The sequence below is a fragment of the Cherax quadricarinatus genome, unplaced genomic scaffold, assembly GCF_038502225.1.
Source record: "Cherax quadricarinatus isolate ZL_2023a unplaced genomic scaffold, ASM3850222v1 Contig167, whole genome shotgun sequence".
NCBI classification, from domain to species: Eukaryota; Metazoa; Arthropoda; class Malacostraca; order Decapoda; family Parastacidae; genus Cherax; species Cherax quadricarinatus.
The window spans coordinates 57,882-72,500 of NW_027195193.1; positions in this window are offsets into that span (position 1 = coordinate 57,882).

The window sequence follows — 14,619 nt, forward strand, 5'->3', positions numbered from 1 at the left end:
ACAGCAGCCACATATACACCACCTGGACCACACTGGTGGGCGGTGCAGCAGCCACATATACACCACCTGGACTACACTGGTGGGCGGTGCAGCAGCCACATATACACCACCTGGACCACACTGGTGGGCGGTACAGCAGCCACATATACACCACCTGGACCACACTGGTGGGCGGTGCAGCAGCCACATATACACCACCTGGACCACACTGGTGGGCGGTGCAGCAGCCACATATACACCACCTGGACCACACTGGTGGGCGGTGCAGCAGCCACATATACACCACCTGGACCACACTGGTGGGCGGTGCAGCAGCCACATATACACCACCTGGACCACACTGGTGGGCGGTGCAGCAGCCACATATACACCACCTGGACCACACTGGTGGGCGGTGCAGCAGCCACATATACACCACCTGGACCACACTGGTGGGCGGTGCAGCAGCCACATATACACCACCTGGACCAAACTGGTGGGCGGTGCAGCAGCCACATATACACCACCTGGACCACACTGGTGGGCGGTGCAGCAGCCACATATACACCACCTGGACCACACTGGTGGGCGGTGCAGCAGCCACATATACACCACCTGGACCACACTGGTGGGCGGTGCAGCAGCCACATATACACCACCTGGACCACACTGGTGGGCGGTACAGCAGCCACATATACACCACCTGGACCACACTGGTGGGCGGTGCAGCAGACACATATACACCACCTGGACCACACTGGTGGGCGGTACAGCAGCCACATATACACCACCTGGACCACACTGGTGGGCGGTACAGCAGCCACATATACACCACCTGGACCACACTGGTGGGCTGTGCAGCAGCCACATATACACCACCTGGACCACCTTGGTGGGCGGTGCAGCAGCCACATATACACCACCTGGACCACACTGGTGGGCGGTACAGCAGCCACATATACACCACCTGGACCACACTGGTGGGCGGTGCAGCAGCGACATATACACCACCTGGACCACACTGGTGGGCGGTACAGCAGCCACATATACACCACCTGGACCACACTGGTGGGCGGTGCAGCAGCCACATATACACCACCGGGACCACACTGGTGGGCGGTACAGCAGCCACATATACACCACCTGGACCACACTGGTGGGCGGTACAGCAGCCACATATACACCACCTGGACCACACTGGTGGGCGGTACAGCAGCCACATATACACCACCTGGACCACACTCACTGGTGGGCGGTGCAGCAGCCACATATACACCACCTGGACCAAACTCACTGGTGGGCGGTGCAGCAGCCACATATACACCACCTGGACCAAACTCACTGGTGGGCGGTGCAGCAGCCACATATACACCACCTGGACCAAACTCACTGGTGGGCCGTGCAGCAGACACATACACACCACCTGGACCAAACTCACTGGTGGGCGGTGCAGCAGACACATACACACCACCTGGACCAAACTCACTGGTGGGCGGTGCAGCAGACACATACACACCACCTGGACCAAACTCACTGGTGGGCGGTGCAGCAGACACATACACACCACCTGGACCAAACTCACTGGTGGGCGGTGCAGCAGACACATACACACCACCTGGACCAAACTCACTGGTGGGCGGTGCAGCAGACACATACACACTACCTGGACCAAACTCACTGGTGGGCGGTGCAGCAGACACAGTATGTAACGTCACTGATGGCTGATCATAGTGATGTCAGGGCGATTAAGCGTTTTTCCAAACCATCATAAATAAAATTATGGATTTATCGTAGTTTATCATATAGCGTCATTGATTTGTTCCTATATAGGCCTATTTGTACTCTGTAATCATATAATAGGCTATATAGAAACAAAGGATTTTCTCTTATGTTGCTGGAGCACTGCCTAGTATGGGCCAACAGGCCTGCTGCAGTGTTCCTCATTTCTGATGTTCTTAATGTCACCTTCTTTAGAGGCTCTTTGGTGTCTCCCCCTAAATGGTGTTACCTGGGGCGGCCCGCCCCCCCTAACAACGCCTCTGGTCACAGCTCTCTGCTCCCAGCTAGAGAAGAACCCCAAGTCTCCAACAGAGCCTCCAGCTCTCTCGCCTCGGCCAGCGAACTGCCATCTGTTAGTCCTCCGCCCCAAGTTCTTCTCTCCAGATCTCTGTTCACCGGTCAGAGTTCTCCCTCTTAGTTGTTTGCCAGGGTTTATATGGTCCTCCGTGCACACAATTCTTAACTCAGTGTAAACTGTGAAAAAAGCCAATAAGACTCTCATATACATACCCTCGCAATTATTTTAAATTTTACTTCAGTAAAATAAATATCAACACTGGTACTTGAATAAATTAAAGAAAATTCTGAATCTCATATGATTCGTTGGGGTTTAAAAATTATCTTTTTTTATGAAGTACATCGTGGGAAACTAAGTAATTTATTTTTTGTGTAATTCAAGAAGAGACTTGTGAGAATTTAGTAAATATTTGGAGATGTAGAGAAAGCTTATTCGCGAGTTTAACGAAGAAAGTTGAATTAAAAGAAAGTTTGGTTAAGAAAGGTAATGTGATGATATGGTTTAGCATCTAATTCAGATTTGGATTAAGAAAGTTTCCAGTGAGCCTTAAGTATATCGCAAAGTGTGTGTGTGTACTCACCTACTTGTAATCACCTAATTGTGGTTGCAGGAGCTAGTCATAGTGTGTGTATGTGTGTGTGTGTGTGTGTGTGTGTGTGTGTGTACTCACCTAGTTGTACTCACCTAGTTGAGGTTGCGGGGGTCGAGTCCAAGCTCCTGGCCCCGCCTCTTCACTGATCGCTACTAGGTCACTCTCCCTGAACCGTGAGCTTTATCATACCTCTGCTTAAAGCTATGTATGGATCCTGCCTCCACTACATCGCTTCCCAAACTATTCCACTTACTGACTACTCTGTGGCTGAAGAAATACTTCCTAACATCCCTGTGATTCATCTGTGTCTTCAGCTTCCAACTGTGTCCCCTTGTTACTGTGTCCAATCTCTGGAACATCCTGTCTTCGTCCACCTTGTCAATTCCTCTCAGTATTTTGTATGTCGTTATCATGTCCCCCCTATCTCTCCTGTCCTCCAGTGTCATCAGGTTGATTTCCCTTAACCTCTCCTCGTAGGACATACCTCTTAGCTCTGGGACTAGTCTTGTTGCAAACCTTTGCACTTTCTCTAGTGTGTGTGTGTGTGTGTGTGTGTGTGTGTGTGTGTGTGTGTGTGTGTGTGTGTGTGTGTGTGTGTGTGTGTGTGTGTGTGTGTGTGTGTGTACTCACCTACTTGTAATCACCTGATTGTGGTTGCAGGAGCTAGTCATAGTGTGTGTGTGTGTGTGTGTGTGTGTGTGTGTGTGTGTGTGTGTGTGTGTGTGTGTGTGTGTGTGTGTGTACTCACCTAATTGTAATCACCTAATTGTGGTTGCAGGGGTCGAGACTCAGCTCCTGGCCCCGCCTCTTCACTGATCGCTACTGGGTCCTCTCTCTCTCTGCTTCCTGAGCTTTGTCATACCTCTTCTTGGAACCATGTAGTGTTTGTGTGTGTGTGCGTGTGTGTGTGTGTGTGTGTGTGTGTGTGTGTGCACTTTTCCCTTGTGCAAAACTGCGCCGAAAACCTTTTTACACTTCAAGAAAATGCAGACTGTATTAATGTTGGAAGAATTACCGACAATATGTTAGGTAAAAGGTCACAAGTGCATCTAATGTGACATTTTGTGACTTGATAAAGCTCCTGGAGAGCGAAACGTTGCCACAATAAATTGTTACATGAGTTACACTTGTGTGCTTTTACTTAACAAAATGCAGTCTACCCACCCCTCTCTCTCCTGCCTTACATTGTTATCTTGTAAAACTCCAGTAGGTTTGTGACACATAATTTCCACTACTTGAAACCGTGTTGGGTTTCGTGTCTAAGCGTATTCCTAGGTGTTCCTCCACTTTTCTCCTGATAATCTTCATGACTTCATACAGTATCAGTGACACTGGTCTGTAGTTAAAATGCTTCCTGTCTGTCTCCTTTCATATAAACTGGACTACATTTTCTGTCTTCCACATCTCATGTAGTTTCCGTGTTACACAAATAACCCGCACATAAAAGAGAGAAGCTTACGACGACGTTTCGGTCCGACTTGGACCATTATGTGCATCGTTCCAGTCACGGTATTGTGCCTTTTTTCTTATTCCGTGTTACTATAGACGTGTTGAAAGTTGTTGTTTGCGGCATACACAGTGCCTCTGCCCCCTATCTCAGGACCCATGGAGAGATGCTGTCTGGGCCCACCGCCTTTGATTTATCTAGGATGTTTAGCGGTCTCTTCACTTTCAATGAAAATACCTTAAACCTCGTATTCACCTCCTCATTTACTTCCTGTTCTATTTGATTCGCCGGTAATCCCGGCCCGGGTCTCTTCCATTTTGGTGACCCGGCAAACTTCCTGGTCATTTCTTGTGATATCTCCTTCTTCCTTCCTCAGCCTGAGTACCTGGTCTTTGAATGTTGTTTTCATCCTTATGTGGCTGTACAAGAAGCTTTGTGTCAGATTTGGCTTTCGATGCTATGTCATTCTCATGCTGCTGCTGGGCCACCTTCCTTATCCACTCATATTAGTTTTTAGCTCTTCACCTTATTTTCCTGGGTACTTTGTTGTGTTCTATACTTTTTCCATGTTCTAACGCACTTTGCTCTGGCCACTCTGCATCTTTGGGTGAACTATGGGCTCGTTTTGGACTTCCCATTGTTTCTGCTACCCTTGGGCACGAACTTCTGCTTTGCCTCCCTGCACTTTGTGGTCACATGTTCCATCATTTCATTTACTGTCTTTCCTTCAAGTTCGCTTCCCAACTGCACCTTATGCAGAAAGAACTCGTAGGAATAGTCATATCACAAGCAGTTATTTGCTTAGGTAGTGACATTTAATCTTGTTTGCTAACATAATTTATATAGTCCAGCTATTTTAATGAGTAAGACTGCTATTTTAATACATTTTGATTCACATGTCCCATGAGTTATAGGTTCTGGTAATTATCTAGCGACAACATTGTTTTGATCACCACGCAGCAGCTTCAGTCCTATCATGACATTGATTTCATATATATCAACAACAAGCGTTATAATAAATTCTTTCCACATACCAAATATTTTGGTTGCTATAGGAAAGCCCAAAATATTCATATTGTTTTTCGCGTATTTCAATTATTCTGCTGAGTTGCAGGATTTAAACTGATAAATTAGACACATGTGCAACTCTTGGGTATCTTTATTGAGGAAACGTTTCGCCACACAGTGGCTTCATCAGTCCATACCAATATGTCGGTTCTCTGAACAATTCATCTACAAACCTGTCAGACACTGCAACTTCTTGGGATCTTAATACTTGGGAATTCTTCGCTTGCCTAATTCTTGGGCACGACCTACTTCCACATTGAACAAATGTGACACCACCTATGACTGCTGCACCTCTCCTGCCAACGGTTTATAAGCTTCTTCTCAGCACGTTTGCCGTATTCTATTCAAGATTGATGGACTGACCACATCGACTCAAGGTTGAGGGACTGATTACTTCATTCTCCTCCTGTTCTTCAAGATTCTCCTTTGTATGGACTGATGAAGCCACTGTGTGGCGAAACGTTTCCTCAATAAAGATACCCAAGAGTTGCACATGTGTCTAATTTATCAACATGTCGGTTCTCTGAACCATTCATCTACAAATAGGATTTAAACTGTTGGATAGCAATGCATCAACGTTCTTATGTATGCTGAATATGTAACTATTTTTGGTTTCAACTTTTATTCCATATTTGTAATTGTGGTGTGTGCAAGGTATGTTATATATTCGAAGGTCCCCATACAACTACTTAGTATGTCCTCTCGACAAGTGAACTGGCAATTCAGAGTGTAGCAGTTCTGAGACCTTACTGCTGCACTTATTGGTCAGATCAAGCAGCCACTTGCAGGGAAGCTGGCTACTCCAGCCAAAGTGACATCACACCTGCCCACCTGGCTGGGTGGAAGACTTCAGCAGACACTGATTGTGTTCACTTGTGCCTTTGAGTGGTTCTTGGTTGCTGCAATATATTCTCTGATATCTTAATTTACCAGCCTTGTACAAATTATAAACACATGGTGAAGGTATGCCTGGGTAAAAAATGTACCCCTGACGTGTCTGCCTTGGCCTTGCTCTCCTCTACTCATTGCCCTGCTTTACTGACTTTGTTTTACGATCATGTGCTACAGGTCTTTAATCTAGCATCTGTGTTTGTAACACGGATTATTCCCTAAAGAATTTCTGAGAGATTTAAGTCTTTCTTACATTGGTGGTTAATTTTATTTACAGTATTAATGTACATGGAACAGTATGGGAGGGGTCCCAGTCATATGTAGCATCTTGCCTAGAATAGGAGTGGGCAATGAATGGATTTCTAGGGTAACTGGTGTAAATTTCTGGCTAGACAATTATGCAAGGAACTTGCAATCCCATTCATTGAAAACTGGAAAAATTTCTATGGCAAACGTGGTATGTGTGTGTAAGGGATGGGGTACATGTCTGGGGCATGAATGGTAGCATTAGGCAACTCGGTCGGACATTGTTAAGTCGTCTAGGACTTTAATTGATAGAAGATAGAGGTATGGGTGTGAGTTTGAGAAGCAAACAGGTTGCAGAACGAGGGATGAGATCAGTAAATATTATCAGGATACATCAGGGATATGTTTAAAAAACATTGCTCATCATGAAGTTACTAATACATATATGCAATGGAACTGGTCAACAAAGAGGGTAGAAGTCAGCGAGTGACTAGCTACCTTAACCACTCTGCCTATGGTATCCCAGCAAGTGAGAATGTCTCCTGTATTATCCCAGTGCTTAACAGAATAAGGAATAGCATAAGAGGGTACACATAAAAATAGGAACAATGGCTATAATTTACTTAATAAAATAAAGAGTGAGAATACAACATATCCTTATGGAGAATTACATAGTATAATAATCGACCTGTGAGACTTATTACCAGGGGGAGGTGGGATGTTATCAGTAACACAGACTTGTACTCTTAATTCACCAACCAGCTTACCCGAGATTCGCTCTGCGTGGTCCACTACACATTCTGCTGTCCAGGGCTTCTGCTCGCCAGCCCAACACAGTCAGTAATTCTGCCCCAATATCTCTTCTTTCTTAGCTGTTTCCTAGAGCTTATATAGTCCTTAAAGCACCCCCTTAAACTCCAGGTTTTAGGGTTCACCTCCCCTATGAGGCGTACACCACGTGTGTTAAGACCTGACTCCTACCATGGGTAGATTTCTCGAACAATGAAACCTGAGACGACTGGCGCCTATTCTTCTAACACTTCCCTGCCAAAGCAAGAAGTGTGACAATTTACACTGGTCAGTTACGTCTTCCTTTTGACCTCACAAGCACAGTTGACCTACTTCACACATTAATAATGATACGAATGCAATGGATTTCACAGACAACATAAAATAATGACTGCTTTTACAAACTGGTGAATTCATTTTATTTTTATCAAAATTTTTTTTATTTGTGTGGGGAAAAGAGGCAGATATTTTGCTAAATGTCAAAACCATACTAACTTTAATTTTTTTAAGAATGAAGACAGGATAAATTACAGTAATTAATTTCGTGATAAATTCGAATTAGCAATGTTTTATCAGCTAAATAAGAAAAAGGCACAATACCGTGACTGGAACGATACACAAATAACCCGCACATAAAAGAGAGAAGCTTACGACGACGTTTCGGTCCGACTTGGACCATTGACAAAGTGACTTTGTCAATGGTCCAAGTCGGACCGAAACGTCGTCGTAAGCTTCTCTCTTTTATGTGCGGGTTATTTGTGTATTTTATCAGCTTCTCACAGTGCTAGTACGTGCCTATGGCTTGCCATATAAGATTTTTGGTAAACATTTTTTTCTCAGTTATTTGTTTGGCAATTTTATTGAAACATGGGCAATGTATGACCGAAAAATGCTTCTTAACGTTTACCAAAAATTAAAGAAATTGTATGATAAATAACGAAGTTCACTTTTAATCTACTACCAACCCTGAAGACTTCCTACAAGGTGTTGTCCTTAGGACCAATCATTTTCTACTCGCTATCAATGACTTTGCCTCTGTTCTTCCATCTGATATTTGGTCATCCCTTGGTCCATGAATTTGCTATAGCTTGCACAAGCACTTACTGTCACCTAGTAGCAGCCTCTCTCCAGAATACAATTGGCAATGTTTCCCGCTGGGCCACTAACGGGTTTAAATTTTCTCTTACTAAAACACTCTAGATTAATTTTACAAGATGCTCTGTTGTTCCTACTACCGCATTATGCCTATATAGTACCTGTATCCGTGAATGAGAGGCAACTAGGTTTCTCGGCCTTTTGTCTGATAGCTATCTGTCCTGGAAATTTCGCATAACTTCCCTGAAAGTAGCTTTACTACGTCTCTATTGACTATCTTGGCCCCTCATCCTTTACCCCCCACCCCTACTATATCCATCCAGCATCTAATTTTTCTCTTCCAATGTATGAATTTCTGACGATTTGTGCCAGTTCTTCCCTCCTTACACCTGCAAACACTCAATTATTTACTATAGCTTCTCGCTCCATTTTTCGTAATCGCTTCCAAATTCATTATAATCCCATTAGAGTTTGCATTTACGGTAGCAAGCCCACTGAAGGTGTTGGGTTTGTAGCAGTTTTTCCATAGTTACATGTGGTTATGTATTAGTTTTGACTAACATTTTCATAGCTGAGTTAAATGCAGTTCTCATGACGGTTATACACATGGCATCCCTGCGTATGTTAACATTCATAGTTTCACATTCCTTTGTTGCATTGCAGGCTATCCAGAAATTTGATTGTCATCCCATCATTCTATGTACACAACTGATTGTGCTGCATTTGTAGTAAACAAAGACACAGTATTCTGTTGGGTCCCTTTACATGTGATGTCCAGGGGAATAAGCAGGCAGACTTTGTTGTGCAGTCAGCTGTTCATGATCTCATTTCTTATGGGGGGTTTCCATCCTCGGATAACTGTAGTAATATCTAGACAACTTCACACCTGTTGGCAACAATTATGGTTTCACTTGCAGACTCCCTCTTTGACTTTTTATCAATAATTGTCATATTACACCAACTGATTATTTTTCCCCTTAACGCTCCCCATTACCCTTGTTAACTGTGCCTCCTCTTACATACTCTTAACCCTCACTGGTCTCTAATCTTCGCATAGTTTGTCTTTAGTATATCCCACCCATCAGCGCTGTATGGCCCTTATGGGTTTAGCACTTAGCTTTGGTTGTAATGATTATAATAATAATAATCTGTAGTATAAGTATGTTTGCACTTTTTTATCTTAAACATTAAGATCTCATTTTCGTCTCATATGACATTCCTCCACTTTTTTTTGCGAGGTAAATCCTTTATGCTGCACCAAGACTGAAATTTTCAAATGCATCACCTTCATCAGTGAGATAAAACCATATTTTTCCCGTTGATATCAGTGTCGAGAATTAGTTGTTTAGGTTCAACAGGCAAACTGCCCACATTAATTAAGATTTAAATCATCTAGAACGATCTCTGCCTGACCGCAATGTGGAAAATTTTGATAATTTTCCAGTAATTTGGATGTAGGAATTAATGTGGATAATAATGTTTATATAAATTTGTGTAGATGTATATTTTTAATTTGCTTTTAAAAAGTGTCTGTTCACATGAGAACCAATATTTTCTATAATTTCCTTATATATTGTAAGAAGTTAAGTAAGGGAAAAAATATGATGGAAAAAATTAATTTTCTGATGAAGAAAATGTACTACACACCTAAAAATATCACTGGATATAATTATATATATGTGTATATTATAATAGTTTGCGGAGGGAGGTAGCCAAAGATGATGTAATGTGTACATTGACAAATTCAATGGTGTAAATAATTGTATTTAATCAAAACTGATAGAAAGGGTATCGGCATAAATTTAGTACTAAGAAATAAATTAATGAATAGTGCAAATCATCGGAATGATGCTGATGAGGATAAAATGAGATGCTGTGTTATCTGGATGAAGAATGGTATGGCATCCATTGTAAGATGTTATGTTCACTTCTCAGTGTATATTGAATCTCACACCACAGTTAAGGTATCTAGGTATTGGCCAGTCATGGCTTACCAGCCTGCTAGGGAGGTGTTAGGATATATAATCAAGACCATAATTTAAGTGTCCTTCATAATTTTCTAATTTATTTGATGTAAATAATCACTCAGACAAATTACTCATTTCCAGTAATCAATAAAAATTCAAGAAATATATATTCACATAAATTTAAGGTCCAGACGTGAGTTGGGGAGCTGAGACGGTGGCACTGAAGGAGTCAATTGGTGACCCATTATTCCCAAAGTTCTACATGTCTCCAAGATACATCAATATCAGTAAGTGTTTAAGATGTACCAGAGTTCTCCTTACTTAAGTTAGTGGAATGTTAATTTAGGACTGTACCTATGAAATTCATTCACAATTTTTCACAAAGTCATTGATCCTTCGAACCAGTGACGTTATGGATATTTAGCACAAAGCAGAATGAACCAAGTAACTATTGTTTTTAAAAACTCCAGAGCACAATTATAAAAGATTGCAAAAATTTACAGTCAAATTGGAAAACACTTTCAAAACCTTAAGTAACTGATATGATCTGAAGTAACTATTGTTTTTAAAAACTCCAGAGCACAATTATAAAAGATTGCAAAAATTTACAGTCAAATTGGAAAACGCTCTCAAAACCTTAAGTAACTGATATGATCTGGACGAATCACACTGGATATTGAGTGATGTGCAAAATAAATTGACTAGTTATGTGATATGTACCATAAAGGATATTTCTCTTTGCAGGATATAAGAGTAGGCATTTAAGTATTAATTGTCCAGCTACAGACAAGCAGGAGTAAACTGGAGAATGAAAGATGCTCCCTCTACAGAAGACGACGATGAGTCACTGAGCTCCTCAGGAGTGCTAGAATATCTGATACACGAAAGGAGGTGCTGACCAGGGAAGTGGAAACTATCGAACTTAAGTTAAATAACTCTTACAGGAACCAGGAGAGATAGGAGGAGCTTAAAGTTATTAGTGAAATTGAAAGAAATTCAAAATATTTCTTTTCATATTCCAAAAAACAAGGCAAATACCACATCTAGTATCGGGCCCTTACTCAGACAGGATGGGACTTACACAGATGACAACAAGGAAATGAGTGAAATATTGAAATCCCAGTACGACTCTGTGTTTAGTGAACCACTAATCAGTTTGAGGATCGACGACCCAAATGATTTCTTCATGAATGAGCCTCAAAACTCCATAAATGTATGCCAGATTTCCGACATTACCCTAACTCCGATAGATTTCGAAAAAGCCATTGATAACATGCCCATGCACTCAGCCCCGGGCCCAGACTCGTGGAACTCTGTATTCATTAAGAACTGCAAGAAACCCCTCTCGCGTGCCCTAAGTACACTATGGAGGAGGAGCTTGGACATGGGTGAAATTCCACAGTCGCTTAACACAACGGATATAGCCCCACTCCATAAAGGTGGCAGCAAAGCATTAGCTAAGAACTATTGACCAATAGCTCTGACGTCCCACATCATAAAAATCTTTGAAAGAGTGCTAAGAAGCAGGATTGCAAATCACCTGGATTCCCAAGATCTGCACAATCCAGAGCAACATGGGTTCAGGGCAGGTCGCTCCTGCATCTCACGACTACTGGATCACTATGATATGGCCTTGGATGCACTGGAAGAAAATCAGAATGCAGATGTAATATACACAGACTTTGCAAAAGCATCTGACAAATGCGATCATGGCGTAATAGCCCATAAAATACGTGCTAAAGGAATAACTGGGAAAGTGGGGAGATGGATCTTCAACTTCCTAACAAATCGAACACAAAGAGTAGTGGTCAACAGAGTTAAATCGGAGTCTGCCATAGTGAAGAGCTCTGTTCCACAAGGCACAGTGCTCGCCCCCATCTTATTCCTCATCCTCATATCAGACATAGAGATATACATCACAGCACCGTATCATCCTTTGCGGGTGATACTAGGATCAGCATAAGGCTGTCATCTGCTAAGGACGCGGTTAACCTCCAAGAAGATATAAACAAAGTTTTCCAGTGGGCAACGGTAAATAATATGATCAATGAGGACAAATTCCAACTACTCCGTTATGGAAAACTTGAGGAGATAACTAGAACAGAGTATACTACAGACTCTGGCCATACAATAGAGCGGAAAAATAATGTAAGGGACCTGGGAGTAGTAATGTCTGAGGATCTCACTTTCAAGGATCACAACAGTGACACGATCGCAAGTGCAAAGAAAATGATAGGATGGATAATGAGAACGTTCAAAACGAGAGGTGCCAAGCCAATGATGATCCTTTTTAAATCGCTTGTTCTCTCTAGGCTGGAATACTGCTGTACACTAACATCTCCATTCAAAGCAGGTGAAATTGCAGATCTAGTGTACAGAGAGCCTTTACTGCACCTATAAGTTCTGTCAAGCACCTTAACTACTGGGAACGCTTGAAAGCACTTGACTTGTACTCGTTGGAACGCAGGAGGGAGAGATATATCATAATCTACACTTGGAAAATCCTAGAAGGAATGGTCCCAAATCTGCACACAGAAATCACTCCCTACGAAAGTAAAAGACTGGGCAGGCGATGCAAAATACCCCCAATTAAAAGTAGGGGCTCCATTGGTACACTAAGGGAAAACACCATAAGTGTCCGGGGCCCAAGACTGTTCAACAGCCTCCCATCAAGCATTAGGGGAATTGCCAATAAGTCCCTGGCTGCCTTCAAGAGAGAGCTGGACGGATACATAAAGTCAATGCCGGATGAGCCGGGCTGTGGCTCGTACGTTGGACTGCGTGGGGCCAGCAGTAACAGCCTGGTTGATCAGACCCTGATCCACCGGGAGGACTGGTCATGGACCGAGCCGCGGGGGCGTTGATCCCCGGAATAACCTCCAGGTAACCTCCAGGTAACCTCCAGGTAAGCCAACCCAATAATTATAATAATATAACAAATAATTACTCTGATATATCTGTTAAGCTTCACAAAGGGAAGAAATGCACAAATAATTATAATAATTCAACCCATAATAAAAATAATATTGAAACCAATCAAACGGGAGGAACCGAGAATAAATTATGAGGAATAAGTATTTAAATTTGGGTGACCCAGTTAATATTGAGCACGTGAAGCAAAAAAGGGATTGTCTTTTTTGCCAAGGTACTCATTCCTCAAGAAATTGTAATCCGTATCAATTTTGAAATGTTAGGGTGGATAAACAGGAAGAAATTAACAGATGTTTCAGATATTTGGGCAATCATAATGTCAAGGACTGCTATACTAAATTAAAAAAATTTTGTCACTATCAGAAGATAATAAACCATATTGTAACATGCAAGGGTGTATATAAAAATAATAATAGCCCTGGCACAGCTGTTATTAATATAACAGCAGCTAATGGAAGTGTTAAATGTTACCTTGGTCTAACTCCAACAACTCATCAACTCCTATCTAACACAATGACACACGCCTCATAGATGTCCAAGCCTTTTCCATATAAAACCTCCTTTACCCCATCCCTTCAGTTTTTACTTGGACGACCCCTGCCCCACCTTCACTTGGACGACCCCTGCCCCACCTTCACTTGGACGACCCCAGCCCCACCTTCACTTGGACGACCCCTGCCCCACCTTCACTTGGACGACCCCTGCCCCACCTTCACTTGGACGACCCCTGCCCCACCTTCACTTGGACAACCCCTGCCCCACCTTCACTTGGACGACCCCTGCCCCACCTTCACTTGGACGACCCCTGCCCCACCTTCACTTGGACGACCCCTGCCCCACCTTCACTTGGACGACCCCTGCCCCACCTTCACTTGGACGACCCCTGCCCCACCTTCACTTGGACGACCCCTGCCCCACCTTCACTTGGACGACCCCTGCCCCACCTTCACTTGGACGACCCCTGCCCCACCTTCACTTGGACGACCCCTGCCCCACCTTCACTTTGACGACCCCAGCCCCACCATCACTTGGACGACCCCTGCCCCACCTTCACTTGGACGACCCCTGCCCCACCTTCACTTGGACGACCCCTGCCCCACCTTCACTTGGACGACCCCTGCCCCACCTTCGCTCCAGTACAGGTATATACATCCTTCAACTCATAGTAATATGTTCCGTCCTCTCAAAATGTCCAAACCGCTGAACTGTCCTTCCTCAGCCCTCTGAATGACTTTTTTGATAACCCAGAATCTTCTAATCAACGAAATTTTAAATCTCTGCATAATATTCACAACAAACATTGCCCTTATTATTATTATTGTTATTAATTATTATTATGTTTATCATTGTAATTATTATTATTGTTATTATTATTATTAATATTGTAATTATTATTATTATTTGCTATTATTATAATTAATATTGTAATTATTATTGCTATTATTATTATTATTAAAATTATTAGTAGTGATATAATTATTATTATATAACAATACAATTAATAATAATAAAAATAATATTAGGAATAAGAATTTGA